The sequence below is a fragment of the Sparus aurata genome, chromosome 1, assembly GCF_900880675.1.
Source record: "Sparus aurata chromosome 1, fSpaAur1.1, whole genome shotgun sequence".
Lineage (NCBI taxonomy): Eukaryota > Metazoa > Chordata > Actinopteri > Spariformes > Sparidae > Sparus > Sparus aurata.
In genome coordinates this window covers 36,298,789-36,314,066 of record NC_044187.1, presented here as the reverse complement: position 1 = coordinate 36,314,066, position 15,278 = coordinate 36,298,789, and the positions used below count along the sequence as shown (strand labels likewise).

Sequence of the window (15,278 nt, the reverse complement as noted above, 5' to 3'; positions counted from 1 at the left end):
GAGACATGGTTTGTATCCCTTAGCCTCGTAGAGATGCAGCAATACACCGCATCTCTCTCTCTCTCTCTTTCTCTGCCCCCGCTGTATTTCTACCTCTCCCCCCTCTTCTTCCTCGCTCTCATCTCATCTCTGCCTTACCCTCAAAACGTCAGGGAGCTGACAGGCCTTTTTTATAGTACAAGCAAGAAATCCACAGGGAAGTCAATTTAATGTACCATGCTTTATAGTGGGTCACCGTTAGATTCTCTAGTACAGGCTATTTTGATTGGTGGGCTCTTTAAATATAGTCCTATATGGAGGAGTTTTTTCTCTCTTTTCTTGACTTGGCTCGGATGCTTTACTCTCATGTTGAAAGTGTCAAGTTCCCTCGTCGGATTGATTTTGGAAAGGAGCAGGTGTTGCAGTGAAAACCCTGCCCTGTGTCTCTAAGATTGACTTTTCAATATTGAGAGGATGTGTGTGTGCATTTATGCTTCTTGATCCCATTTTGTGCTGCAAGCTGATACTATTTGAATGTTGGACCAGAGGTCTCTGGGTCACTAGTAAATATGAAGGGGCTGTAGTGAGAGTTGCAGGAGATAGATATCAATAGCCTCAGTGTGCTAGTCCGGCAGGAAATGATGTTTCAACCAGTGGAGGAAAGGTCATCTCTGAAAGGTCCCATTTATAACCAGTGGGGCAGTGTAAGGTGGAAAAATAGACCCCCTGCAACTGATTACTCCCAATGTGGAATGAGAGGCGGAAATAGAATAATAACATGGAAAAGCAAGCAAAGTATGTCTCTGCTCTGAAAAAGTCTAAGACATCAGTGAGTGGAGTGGATGCGTGTCTTCCACCTGATATTCAGCCCCTCACGTACACCACCGTGGTCCTCAAATTGCCTGGGAGGAAACTAATGAACCTTAATGGGTCATGGATGGCTTGGCACAAAATCACTCCCAGTCAGCAGTGAAAAGATTGATTTTGTTAGCTTTGTCAGATGGCGGGGGGCAAAGGTCAGCCAACTTGGTTGGAGCTTTATTGAGCTGTCAAAGAAAGCGGCTCTCACACAGCCCAAGTTTGTCAGAGTTCGGGCTGGCTGCTGTTAAATGAGTTCCATTGTGAAAGTCCCAGGCTCCATATATTTCTGGGTTTTACCAGATGTCCTCTTTAAAGCACACCACGGGAGCTCTTCACCAGCACTTCACTGCTCATGTCTTACTTTACCTAGTTCTTTGATGCTTCTATTTTCACTGTGACACTAGAACTACCACTGGCAATTCTGACAGACCAGCTTTCTAATAGTCAGTAATCCTCTGTCTCTGCCGGTATATGGACCAAAAGTAAAGTTCTCTGTGCCAGACTTCGATCCTCCAAGATGCCGTCGATGGTGCAGTGCAATCCCATTGTTTTCAGAGCAACCTGGAGCCTCTCCTGTCCGAGCATTTATCTGGTGCAGGGACCCTGCTGTTCTCAGCAGCCCTGCTAACCTTAAGTCAGGAACATGGATGGCCTCTCTGAAACGGTCAGAGAGCGCTTTGACCAAAGCTTTGGCGAAGACTGCTGGGGATTTTGAGACCGATTGCTAGAAATAACCAGAGCAGACAGTCTTCCTGGAAAACGTCCTGGCCCTGGTTCTGCACTGGTGTCAAGAATGAGAGTGAGTGGTTGCTTTGATTGACTTTGTTCTGGTTTTGTCCTGAAAGCATACTCTATATGTTCTGTGTAGAATGCATCATGCAATGTATCACCTGTAAAAATCTTCACACATGCTCGCCTGGTGCCAGCTATCCTGGAAAATTAGGAATCTGAATAGATCCAGTGACACGACCTTCAGTTTCAAAGTGTTTCTTCCAGTGTGAAGCAAGCGATGTAGGAAGTCTTAAGTTAAAGATAATAGGAACCATATTAGTCCTATTTAGTGGCACTCTGTGAAAATGAAGTCATTTGCAGCTAATAGAATGGAAATCTATTAATGCAAAATGTTGCCAGAATTGTCCCATGGGGAGCTTTGTGTCCGAGCACTTTTATTCTGTTGAGCGTCGGTTGGATCTTGCACTGGATCACATACTGTCTGATTTCCGTTTGGCTCACTGTAATGCACGTTTACATGTTCAAGCTCTCTCAACCTGCCAATGTTAGCAGCAGATGCACACCATCTGCCTCAGCCAGTCCAACCTTAGAACGAGTGACCACAGAATCCCCAGACTACCTCAACAAATCACACAATTTTGAGAGTCGTTGAGTGAGGAGACACTTAAAAAAACTGTGAAACAGTTGCAACAAATTCAAAATCATTTATACCGTCTTGCAACTTCCATGTCTGAAGTCTCACCTGCCAACATTTAGCGGCTAATTACACACAACGTTTCAACTGATTTCTCCATTTACACAAAATGTGTTAAAGAAAACATGATATTGATGTAAACAGATCAAATTTTATAAATGCTGTAAGCAGTAATTAATGTAGGCTACTTCTTTTGCCACCTTTGGAGAAGGGGCCACAGATTCCCTTAAAAAATAGAATAAATACAAATCACACAATCTTGTGAGTTGTTGTTAATGGACTCGTGTTTCTATAGCTCTTTTCCAGTCTACTGACCGCTCAAAGACAACACTTGTCAGATGCACCAATTCACACACACATTCATACACTGATGGCGGAGGCTGCCATGCACGGTGCCGACTGCTCATCAGAAGAAATTTGGGGTTCAGTATCTTGCTCAAGGACTCTTCCACATGCAGCTAGGAGGAGCTGGGATTCAAACCAGCCACCTTCCGGTTACTAGACGACCCGCTCTACCTCCTGAGCTACAGACAGTTTTTCTGTTAGTAAAACTTTATAAACCTTGTGAAGTGTAATTATTTGTGCCTTCTTGTAAGTTTGACAGATGTTATACATCGGTGATGGTCCTTTGCATATAGAGTGGGAAAGTATGATCCGACCCCAAGTTGTCAATCGAGATGCATGTTAATGTCAGGTATGTGACCACTTGTGACCAGATCTAAGGCAGATGGTAGTAACAGGTGAGACCAGCCTATCAGCCACCATCTTTCCATTAAGTTATTACAGTTGTTTACAGTTGTTTGTGGTGCTACAGCTGCCCTGCTGATTTTTGTCCACTTAAAAAAACAGCTTGCTCGGCTGTGCAGTGATGTAGTTTTGTCTCAGCACAACCTGACTAATGAGTCGAACAGTGTGTCCTTCTGTCAGAAGTAGGCCAGCCCAAGTTCCTCGTCAGCGGGGAGGAAACCGGGACAGGGAGTGGAACAGGTCAGCCAGCCAGGCAGCCATGGGGATAAGGAGCAATGAGCAGTTGGAGTGGGATGATGATGATGATGATTGTGATGCTGATAATGAGGCAGAGGAGCACGGTGATGAAAGATATGAAAGTGATTATGGTAATGAGGATGACAGCAATAGTGTATAGAGTTGATGATGATTAAGATCCATGCTGTTGATGCTGACGACATTGATGATGCAGATGGAAGAAAAAAGAAAGATACTGTGATATGATGTGGGTTTCTTCAGGGTCACTTGTTACAAAGAAGCCTTTATAAGCATGTTTCAGGAACCTCTGAGAAATGGGTGATTATGCCCAGGGTGTCCTTGGGCAAAGTTGGTATATTTAAAGCTGCGGCATGGCTCACCATCTGAAAGAAGGACACGCTCTGACTCATGCTTTTTACGAGAGCCTTTGGTTTGTATTCTGTCCGCGCGCTCACACACAAACCTTTTCTTTTCCCAAGTCTGCCCTCGTATGAGCCTCACAAAAAAACTGAATATTCAGTCGGGGGAGATTTTAATGCTGCTTATCTCTTATGTCCCTTTTTCAGTGTTTGATTTACATTTGAAGAACCAACAGCCAATATTAGTTTGGTTTGCTCAGAGAGTCAGTCTCAAGGTCGATATTCAATCCTTTTGGATACAAATCTACGGATGCTAGCAGGAGGCTTTCAGCAAACAGCATGTTATGTTCAGTTCAGAAAATTATACAGTAGCTGTGGTCAAAGCGCTTAAAAGTAAGGTCACTGAATTGGGAATCTCTAACCTCTAAGTGGGCTGTTTGATGGAAGCATATGTCTAGACCACAAGGCATTATCGGTATGCCATCCTTGAGGATAAATTGCTAAATAGCCCGGGCCACTAGCTCAGCCCCTTTGTCCTTGGGGCGTTCTGTGGACGTACTGTAACTCAACTGAATGAGTTAGCCCATTGTTTCAGGTCGAGGATAGAGGGCTGTTTTATTTTATTTATGGGTGTGTGTGCAAAAGAGGGAAGAGAGGGAAACATACATTTTAGTCCTTGATGAGAGGCAGAGGAAGGACACCTACACACCAAAACACAGGAGCTGTTCTTGAGAGTTACAATCGGCACTTGACAGCGCAGCTCTGTCTGGGTTCTCGTTGGGCTGCGAGCAGAGGGGGGAAAGTATGCAGTGTTTCCTACAGCCGTGGCGAGGGGGATCAGGAGAGTGGGCTAAATTTAGGATGAATTAGCACATTTCAGGCATTTGTGGGACATTTCCATGGCTCAGAACACTTGTGTGACTGTGAGGTGAATGGGACACATTCAGGGAACCAGAGCTGAACGACAAAAAATGCTTCTAGAAGGATTTACCTAACCGAGCTTTAACATAATCAAGTTGCATTGAGTGAGAATATACTTTAGACAAAACTGCGCAATCCACAAAAAGTGTGACTTCAATAGTACAAAACTATTAGATCATTATTTTTTTCTGTGGGAATAGAAGTGAATTGTTGGATACATATTTGACCTATGGCCTAATTTCAGCGTAACACCAGATGTCAGTTAGCAAGTTTTTAGACATGCCTACAGGCAAACAGACAGATGAGTTTGAACACAGTTTATTGTGTAGAGGTAAACCTAACCCTTCGTCTTCCTCAAGAAGATTCCTCAAACACCAAACAAAATATTTATAACAATTGATCAAATGGCTATGTGAGCTGGTAGGGGTTGCTCATTGTGAGAAAGTGACTATGCAGTTCCTATAAGCTTTACAGAGCCTTTTAGCCTGTTTTGGCTGGCTGTTTTGGTTTTATTGCTTTTTCCAAGCAGAAGGCAGCTGTTTTCAGCCTCAAAGCTCCCTACCCGTACCCAACAGAACGGACAAAATGATGACCAGCTAGTGGAGCATTTAGCATCTAAATAGCCGAATAGTGTCGGCGGAGACCAACAAAGTGTGAGCAGTGGAGTTGGTTTCATCTGATGGCCAGAGACACGATTGCATCTGAATGCTAATGTTACTCTGTGTCTCCTAGATCTGTGGATAACCGTTTGCTAGCGCATTCTGTTAACTCCACTTGGCCTCGTCCGTAGCTAGAGTGAAGGGCTTGTGTGTTGAAATGCAGTCAATAATGCTCCACAGTGCACAAAGAAAAGGCAAGTGCTCAGGTTAGTGCCAGATCACATCTTCTGGCAACAAATTAAAAAGCAGACACTTGTGAATCCCCTGGAGAAGGTGTTGATCAGACATTGACATGTGTCAATACAGGTTTTTCCTGCTATCTTTTGCCCCACAGCCAACCCCAAACACCCAATTCAGATGGATTTATTTGGAGTGAAGACGTGGACTTGGCTTTAGTTCTTAGATCACCAACATACAGGCAGTCAGGAGAAAGCAAAGCATGGGTCAAAGCCACTGTGTGCTGCGGTAGATTGATATAGTGATCGCTCTCAAGTTGGAACCTCAGGCCTTTACATTGATCCCATATGTTTGAATGGCGTGTTGATGCTGGCCTCTTCAAGTGTGTGGAGAAGAGGATAGGTTTTGTTTCTCGTGGAGCTTTTGTTCTTTGTGTTGAGGTGGAGAGACCCTCCAGATGACTTCAACCCCTGCATGTAAGGCATGAAGGCAGAGGATGTTTTTTTTGGCATAACTCTCAAAAAATCATTTACTGATAAAACTTTATTGTTACTGTTTAGTTTTGTTGGTCAGTGCGTCTTTATCCATCCCCTTTTACATACACGTCTTCTCTTCTTCTAACTTTAGCTGGTGGTGATTTACACATTTGATTACATTAAGTGTAAATGTTTTCCTATTTCTTTTCTCTGTTACACTGCTGCCTGTTATTCAGAGATGTATGTGCCAGCTGACAGACTTCCGCTGTTGTTCTCTATCCATCTCTGTCTGGTTTTCTTTCCCTCCCTGTGCTCGTCTGGCCAGTCCTCTTGTTTCTGTTCGGCTCAAGGTCTCCTCCACCCGAACGGGATGGCAAGGAGAGTTGATGAATACTTTTGAGCACTTTGTGCGCTGAGACATCACTGACAGCTCTGCCTCACACTGAGCCTTGAACAGAGAGGCTGCTCAAGGTTTTTCTCTTTTTCATTACATTTCGAGCCAAGTCTCCCAGCCTGCATTCACCATTTGATAAAGCACTATTTATTTTATACTCCTACTGTGTAGAGAGAGGGCAGGGTTTTTTTATTGTATGCCCGGATAGTATTGAGCGCAGAGCAGCTTGCACTGTTGAATGACTGAAAGACCGATGTAATCAGGAGTGTGTAATAAAAAAGAATATGAAACAGTGTAGTGTGAATGGAATTCATGCTGTTATTTGTTATCCTCAGAGGTGGAGGAACAAGTCAAGGAAAAAGAGGAACGCTGTATAAGTCTTTCTGTCATATTTTCTCTTATATAGCAGAACTAAGTGAAAAACATTACACATAGTTTAATTTAATTATGTTTTTTTTTTTACTTTAGTCGTCATGTTTTAAAGCCACTATGTGAAATCTTTGAAAACTTTGGACGCTCACCACAAGCATGTCAAAAAAGCCGTTCAGTTTCAGATACCTTTAAACAATCAAACAAGAACTTTGGTAAGCCATCATGAGACAAGGTTCCAGGTCTGGGGCTGTCGTGGTTGTTCGGTGATCTAGAAATTAAAGCCAAGTCCACGTCTTCACTCCAAATAAATCTGAATTGGGTGTTTGGGGTTGGCTGTTGGGCAAAAGATAGCAGTAAAACCTGTATTGATACACACATGTCAATGTCTGATCTATACCTTCAAATGTGCCTGCTTTATAATTTGTTGCCAGAAGATGCATGACTGCATTTCATCTCACAAGCCCTTCACTCTAGCTATGGACGAGGCCAAGTGGAATAAACTGAATGAGTTAGCAAACAGTTATTTACTCATGCTCCAAAAATATGTCAAGGGTGGTTAAACATTTCCACTGGTGACAACGGTGCGCCTGATATTTAGCAGTTCTTATTAAACAAAAAGGAGCCTTAAAAATATTTTTAGGTTATCACAATTTCTTGTTGTGTGTGCTTTGATTTAAATGAAGAACAGTTATCTGCACCTTTATTTCTGTTAGCAATCATTTGCATAATGTGTTAAGCAATTAAATTTAAGTCTATCATGGCTGGATCTAAATTATGTGCTGGTGCACATACCAGTGCCACCACTGTATAAAGTTAGTTAGTTGTAAGACCTTAAAGGTCGACGGTCGACTAAGTTCTATTGCAGGCAAACAAAAGTTACATTTAGTGTTACTCATCAAATAACATGCTTACAATATGATAAAAATTGATGCCTTATACAGTGACTTTAAATATTTTAAGTACCTTTACTACTTTAATTGAATGACCCATTCAATGGGTTACAGGGTCACATTCAATGCAAAGCTCTCCTATCATGTTGAGTCAATCTGAATAAATTAGATTACTAGATGGGTGATCTTTGCTAGGAGACAGAATAACCAATTTAAAATGCTTTTCTTTTTTATGTTTAATATTTAATAGTAAACACTTGAAAAACACTTGTTATGTTGGAGGTTCCTCTTCACTTAATATGTCATAATTGAATAAACGCATATTGTATATGTCTCCATTAATTTAAGTTAATAAAACTAAGTTATTTAACTTCTACACATTGCCTCGACATGATGTAAAAAAAATTGATGAGAATTTTACATGTAATTGAAATACTTAAAAAATGTAAATGCCTGAAATGATGGTTTTACGTGCTTTGTTTGTACCCTTCAGATCTAACAAATGTGTTGAGTGTTTTTGTTCTATTTGCAACGCCAATTTCAAAAATATTTATAATTGAGGATTGTTTACGTCCATTTTTTTTCAGCTTGCAACCTCTTCCTTACTGCCTTTGTTAGCGAATTGCTTTGTTTCTTGGTGGGTAACCGCCAAATTTTTGATTAGCAGAAAAGCATTTGGAAGGAATGCACTGTTGCCCACATTAGTGTGTCCTTGTACAATCCAAGACAGGTAGAGTGTTTAAAAACTCCACAATGTACCTTTAAGTCTCACACAAGTTAGACCTGAGAATGAGTGACAGCACCAGTATTCATTGGTATTAGCTCATTCTCCTACCAACAAAACACAATGTATTGAACAATATGCAAAATCATAAAAAAAGTAAATACAGCGGCTTTAAAATTTTTCAAGGTGAGAAAATTGTTTCTCCAATGGAAATAAAATAATTGTCAATTCACTATTTTTATCAAGTACTGTTTTTTTCCTGGGAACTTGATAACTACAATGTTTTGTTGAACACACAAAACGGTCTGAAATGCAGACATTTGAAATTGAATCAGTATACTAACCTATGTTCATTAACCTATCTGACACCATCGGTTTTCTCCTGACGCCTGAAGCTTCACTCGTCTGGCGTTCCAAAAATGTTTAGACAAACATCCCTCCAGGTTTATTGCTGATCGTGCAAATTCATAGATTGCCTCTGCTTATCTACAGTATCGATGGCGATGGCCAGTCCCAGTCCAGCCAATGCCCTGCCTGGCCTCTCTGTCTGTAGGTTAATGAACAGTGATTGGGTAAACAGCAGGCAGGACAGAACATGTGAGACTCTGACTTTTAAAGCAACCTAGTCAGGTCGAAACAGAGAGAGAGACAGAACCAAGACAAACAGGGATAAGAGATGACGAGAGTATCTTTCATTCTGTTCTTCACATCAGTCTTTCCTCTATTTGTCTTCACCTTTGTCGACATGCCTGAGCACAGTACAGTTAACAGTTTGAATGTTAGCTTCTAGAGGGAGACTTCTGTTCAGTTCAGTTTGCAAAAAGAAACGTTTGGATGCAATTAAGCAACCAGAAACTGTTATCACAAAATATGAGAGATAAACAATTATAGTGTTAAATGATAAAGAATAATGAAAAAAAAATCTGCCTCAAAAATCACAATTTTAGCTGGTCTGGTTTATGTGTCTCGATTTTGGTTAGAATGTTGTCTTTATGTTGCAAATCTTGTATTTGTGGTGTGATTCTGTGAACTGTAGGGTTCGAGTATTGACCTCGGTACTTTAGGTACTTGTCGAATTACATTGGCGAATTACATGATTCATGATCATTTAATGCCAAACAAAATTGCAAATGAATGAAATTGCAAATGAGAGCCACATGTGAAAGACTGACCCTGGCAAAAAGTTTAAATCCAATCTGACACTAAAATGAAAAATAACTTACCCTTTTCTTTAGCTATTTTCACTTTGTTTGGAAATGTATTGGTTTCGAATGACAACCTGCAGAGGTATGCGAGTGGTTTTGAAACCCCATCAGTAACCCTTTTCACTACTGTCATGTCTGTTTCATTAAAGTCAGTAGAAGTCTTAAAAAAAAAAAAAAACATTTATTAACAATATCTATAATTTCTCTCTCTTCCACTGCTGTTGGAAACATAGATCTGGGATTCCTTTCTGTAGAATTATCAATAATCTTTTCAGTTGTCAAGGATGGATCAGTTTGGTCCAACACTCACAAAAAATGTATCAAAGCTATTTACCACATCGTCCATGTTATTATTTCCATTAAAATACTGAGGATAACTTACATTTTTATTATACTATTTAATATATTCCATATTCCTTTCTTATTATTTTTTATCATTATCTAATATTTTACCGCAGTAGTCCTTCCTACATCTCCTTATAATATGAGTTGACTTATTCATATATTGTTTGTGTTTATTTTCCGCCCCTTCAGTTGTCTGTCTTCTCTGTGTAGTGTATTTTTCTTTTTGCCGTTATTTTTTCATCTCCTGGTGATCCATGGATGATCTCATATAATGAATCATATGATGATCTGAATAATCTTAAGAATGTTTCATACACACTGTCAATATCCTTTTCCTTATATAAGAAAATTCCAAAGTTTGTGCCAGTTAATGGTGTTTTGGTGCGTTCAATAACTTCTCTGTCCTCATTCATCTGTGTTGTGGGTTCTTGTCCAGATTGTGTTTAATGTCAAAGACTGTACAAACTGGTAGATGGTCATTGATGTTGCTGATTGATAGTTGGCTCATTGTACGGTTTCCTAAGTCATTAGCAAATATGCTATCCGTTAGTGGCACAGTGGGATGTTATTCTACTGGGTCTGGTCATTTTTGGGACTAGGCTCATAATGTACATCATGTTGATGAACTCTTTTTTGATAAATTCATTTTTTTGTTTATTTAGATTTAAAAGATCAATACTGAAATCTCCACAAATGAAAAGTACTTTCTGATTTTTGTTTGTTTGTTTTTCTCTATGCATATTTCACTTGTTATTCTCTCTAATATGTTGTCCACCACAGTTGTTGCACATTTTAACACTTTATAATTCAGGTTTTGTCTATATGTATAGCCACTCCTCCTCCACTCTTATTGTTTCTATTTATATAACTGAAGTCATATCTGTCTGATTCCAAGTTTCTTCCTTTCTCAGGGTTGATCCATGTTTCAGATATGACAGTGATGTTGAACGGTTGTGTAAACTGACTTCAGTATTCCTTGATGTTGTTGAAGTGGAATATTAATAATCTGTCTCAATGGTTTGATGATACTGTTCCTCTGTGTAGGAGCAACTATTATCATTTATGTTACAGAAGAAATTATTGTCCAGATTGATATCATTTTCCATGCTCTGTAAATTGTTATGACTATACTATAGAAGGCATTGTATTAATTAAGAAAAATAACATCATTCTGATATGAATGAGGTGGTTACCTTCAGTATGACCTACAGCTTCAGCTGACAGACGATCACAATATTTTTTGAATGTTTGCAGCCTGTTGGCTAAAGTTTGTGTCCTCCTCCTGAGTTGTGACTGCATGTCCCGCTCTACTCTGCCTCTGATTGGAACTTGTTGCCTTTTGTTAGGCTGGTTAGATTTAGACATGAGGACTGATTGGTAAGGGTTAATATCTGGGTAAGCCAATCAGAGGCAGAATAGGGCCCCAAGTACGGCAAGCAGCAAGTGAGGAAATATATCAGAGGGGAAAAAATGAAAAGGGGGCAATTTATTCTCACCGTGTGACATATGATGGTTAGAGTGTGACCGTGTGAAGATGCTCAGTTGCGTGAGACTTGCGGTAATTGTGTGAGACTCGGCAGCTTTGTATTACTGTATGCAGCACTGCTGACAACAACAACAGAACAGAAATGTCAGTGTTTCTCTCAGTTCTTTGGATCAGGCAGACTAGACGCTGCAATATTATGCTGATATTCTGGCAGTTTCTTCATTTCAGTCCAGGTTTCCAGGTCGAGCAAAGTGCACATATTCGCAACAGTTTCTCCAGCTGCTTCCAGGTCTTCCAACAAATGCCAGTCATATTTGGTGGAAAACGTTTTACATCTGAAATGACATTGTTATGATTACAGAGAGAGAGTAATGTGAATGTACCACTGGTTACCAATATCTGTTCAAAAGTGAATGGGAGCCCACCCCAGTGTGTTGTGTCCGCTCTTCTATTGGTCAGTGTCAGCCATACTCTCTAAGGAAAAGGACTTCTGATGCGGTTTCGACAGACACCTTTACGGAAAAAAAAAAACACATTCAAATACGAATGTGGGGGCGTGTCGTTTATTGCTTTGAGTTGGAGGTAGTCCATCCATCTAATCTTTCAGACTGCAAATCAACAGTCAGTAAACTGCTGAGCGTGTTTGTTTAAATCAATCAAGCACTCTTTTAACCTTGCCAGAGCTTCTTTGTCATTTCACAACTTGACGTGACAAGGAAGAGCAGCTTCTCTCAGCCCACTCATGGTTATACTCCAAACTTCACTATTCATTTCCCTTCCACGCCTATGTAAGTGTGGACTGTGCAGTGCATTTAGCACCAAACACACACACACATACACACATACACACACATGCACACACACAGACTTACACATGGGGAGGGCATTGCCATCCGATTCACCCCTTCTGGGAGGGACTGTGGTTTGGCCACACAGCCCAATATTTGTCCTGGCTGTCAGTGTGGAAACTCTTGAGACCATCACCATGGCTAAATTAGGTCCTATGCTACTCTGTTAGGACTGAACCCTGGCACAGGTGAGAGCCCTTCCTCCCTGCACTGCCTGTAGTGGACTGTAAGTTGGCTGGCCTACTTAGTTGACCCAAACTGAAGTGCTCCATGTGTAAGCCCACACTGTCCTTTTCTTCAGATTCAGGGTTCACTCTGGAAGGTGAAGCTGTTGTGCGGTTGCTCGGGCAGATCTCAGACAAGCAGTCAGGGTGGTAATTTACCCCAAAATGCCACTGGAACATTTAGTTACAGTGCTTCCATTAAATATGAAGGGAGGTTAAAAACATTGGGCGCAAATAAAGGGCAAAGCTCAGAGGATGAAATAATTGCTTTCCTTTGTTTGAATGGAATCGTGGCACTGCTCTTGTTTCCCCTCCCTTCAAAACGGCAATTTATCATGAATTCATATAAATAGACCTATCGTGTCTTTAAGGTTCTCTCACAGCTTATGTGTTTGGTTTAATCTCTTTGATTAATGTATTTTCAATGACTGTGTGAGTAAAGCCTTTATTTGTCAGAACTTTAACACCACTACCTTTGCTGTACAGAGAGATGGAGAGAGAAACTTATGGATTGTTCCAGTGATTTCAGAATTCTGTATTTCCCTGCCCAGGCTCTCCTACAGCAGGCGATGATCTGTACTAGACTGGCTAATGAGCCTTAACGCAATTTCACTGAAATCATTCAGCAACACCTTTGAACTACAATGTTTTATTTTTTTTAAAATCTAACTAGCCAGTGGAATTTGGCATCTTTTCATTGTCCATACATAGTTCCCACCATTCTCAGGTCAAGAAAAATACAAAAAGAATAGTGACAGTCGTCCACAGACACAAAGAGGACCGGAGAATGTACATTATGAAAGGGCAGAAATGTACCAGTTATTTTACCGTCTCTTAGATGCCATCAGTTGAGAAAGTATGAGATACTTGGGGACCATTTAGTCAGGAATATATCTGTTTTAATGGTCGTCTTGCAATTATGTTCTCCATATAGGGAAAAAACCTTAATTTTCTCCATCTGTTGTGTTGCTTTGGGGGGCAACAGCCTCAAACAGGAGACTGTCATTATCTTCTTAGCAATAAGAAGAAAGTAATGTCTGATTGTTGTCTTTTACGTCTTTTAGAAATACGCCTTATAAAAAGTAAAGGGGATCTTTTTTTTCCTTTTGTTAAGATGGCAAAATAGGCAATTTTGAAACACTTTTGTTACTTTCTCAGGGAATACCACCTGGATTTTGATTTAAAAAAAGAAAATTGCAGGCATATTCAGGTCGCTGGTATTTGAGTACCATTTGATGTGGATCCTAGATCTGCTGAGCTTGAATTATCGTTACTCAGTTGTTTCTAGTTTAAAAATTTAGAGAGATGTCCAGTTTGATGTGGGATTAGGCTTGACTGAATTAAATGGGGCTGCCTGGCCTTGGCGGAGGTATATTCTCTACTGTGTTCTATGTTTGCATGTTTGTCCAATATCCTGATAGTTTTGCACACTTTGGACTATTTGACAAAACAAACAATTTAAAGACATCACATTGAGCTATATATATATTTAAAAGATAGTCAAACAACCTCATCCTCCCTCGCAACAATAAGGAAACCATAATGCCGCAGATGCCATCAGATTTTGAGATAAGCTGAAATTCCGGTTCAGCCCCAGGAGCAAATGCGATCCTCGCCCATTAAGGGTGTTTCCCAGTTAGAACCCATCTCTTGAGCTTTGTTCTTAAGGCCACCGTAGGCTCTGCCACCTGAGTCCCCGGAGTGACAAATGACCAACTGTGGACAGATGGTTGCCACATCCCTGCACCTGTTGTCTCATTGAAACAAGGGGAGCCTGGATTACAACATGAGGTGTATCACCCCTCAGCGTTGACATCTCCAGGAACAGAGCTCCGATTTTTAGACAAATCCAACCCGTGCGCCACTCCAACACTTGCATTCATTGCATAGAATACCGGGATATCATGTTCCAACATTGTCCAATATAATGTGCCAACCACGGGCAGCATTTAGATCTAATGCCAGGATGCCAGGTTATATTTAGATGCACAACTGTGAGTGATTGTGGCTTGAAAGGAATGCCTTCCCCCCTCGAGCCCATCTCAGACATCTGTCTCTCTGAAACTGAATCCTGCTAGGCACTAATGCATGTTGAGACTTGTGCTCCATTAGTTTCCATCCTTCTGTCTTTCGGATTTGATCTGTACGAAGAAGACAAAAAAAAGGCAGAAGATGGTCTGTGTGTGCACTTCCTCACCGTCAAAGATGTGTGCGAAATGTTCCTTCAAGAGCTTGATAAAGGGGTCAGAGAGCTGAGGGGGAATCTGATGTATCTTGGGACTAAATGTGAGAGGAAACAACATGTTTACATCACCAAGACAGGGTATGTGTTGGATTTATCTTGAGCTGTACGCTTGCTTGCAGATACAAGAGCAGTGACCTTATCATGTTATGCTTCAACACTAGAGAGAACAAGCATGCTGAGTCTGTGGCCTCGCTCACCATGGTGCAAGGATCACATGGTTGTCTTGCTGTGCCGGTCATGAGTTGCTCCAGAGGTTGAATGCGTGTTTATATTTCTGTTCCACTACTGCAAAGCCAAGGGTAAACCCTCACAGTCACATGACCGCCGACAGGAAGTGAGCCATCAATCCAGAGCACTATTAACAGTATGGCATCCCCCAAGTTTATACCAACTGACCCTCACAGGTCCTTATATGGAGGCTCTATTCTTAGCTGGTGTGCATGATCTGAAAAGTAGCTGCTCTTAGGAGGAGCAAAATCCAACTCTGGCTCAGTTCTCAGATGTACGCCTGTCTCTACAGGCTTCAAACTTCTGTAACTGGAACTAAAATAAACAGACTGCTGTGTGAAAAGAGTATTGTTCTGCAAGTGGATATTGTTAATTAGTTGAGAGGCCCTCCTACAAAATGTGTATATTTCAAAGTGTCACAGTGTTTAGGTCTGCTAGGAAATGGTTCAAACCAAAAATAAGGGCTGAAAGGTTT

The 15,278-nt window shown here is 40.9% G+C and overlaps 1 protein-coding gene across 7 annotated transcripts in view; it reads left to right on the top strand.

The window, feature by feature from the left end:
- sh3pxd2aa (SH3 and PX domains 2Aa) overlaps positions 1–15,278 on the top strand; it is a 115,903-nt gene that overhangs the window by 15,177 nt on the left and 85,448 nt on the right. The gene's annotated exons all lie outside the window — the stretch shown is intronic.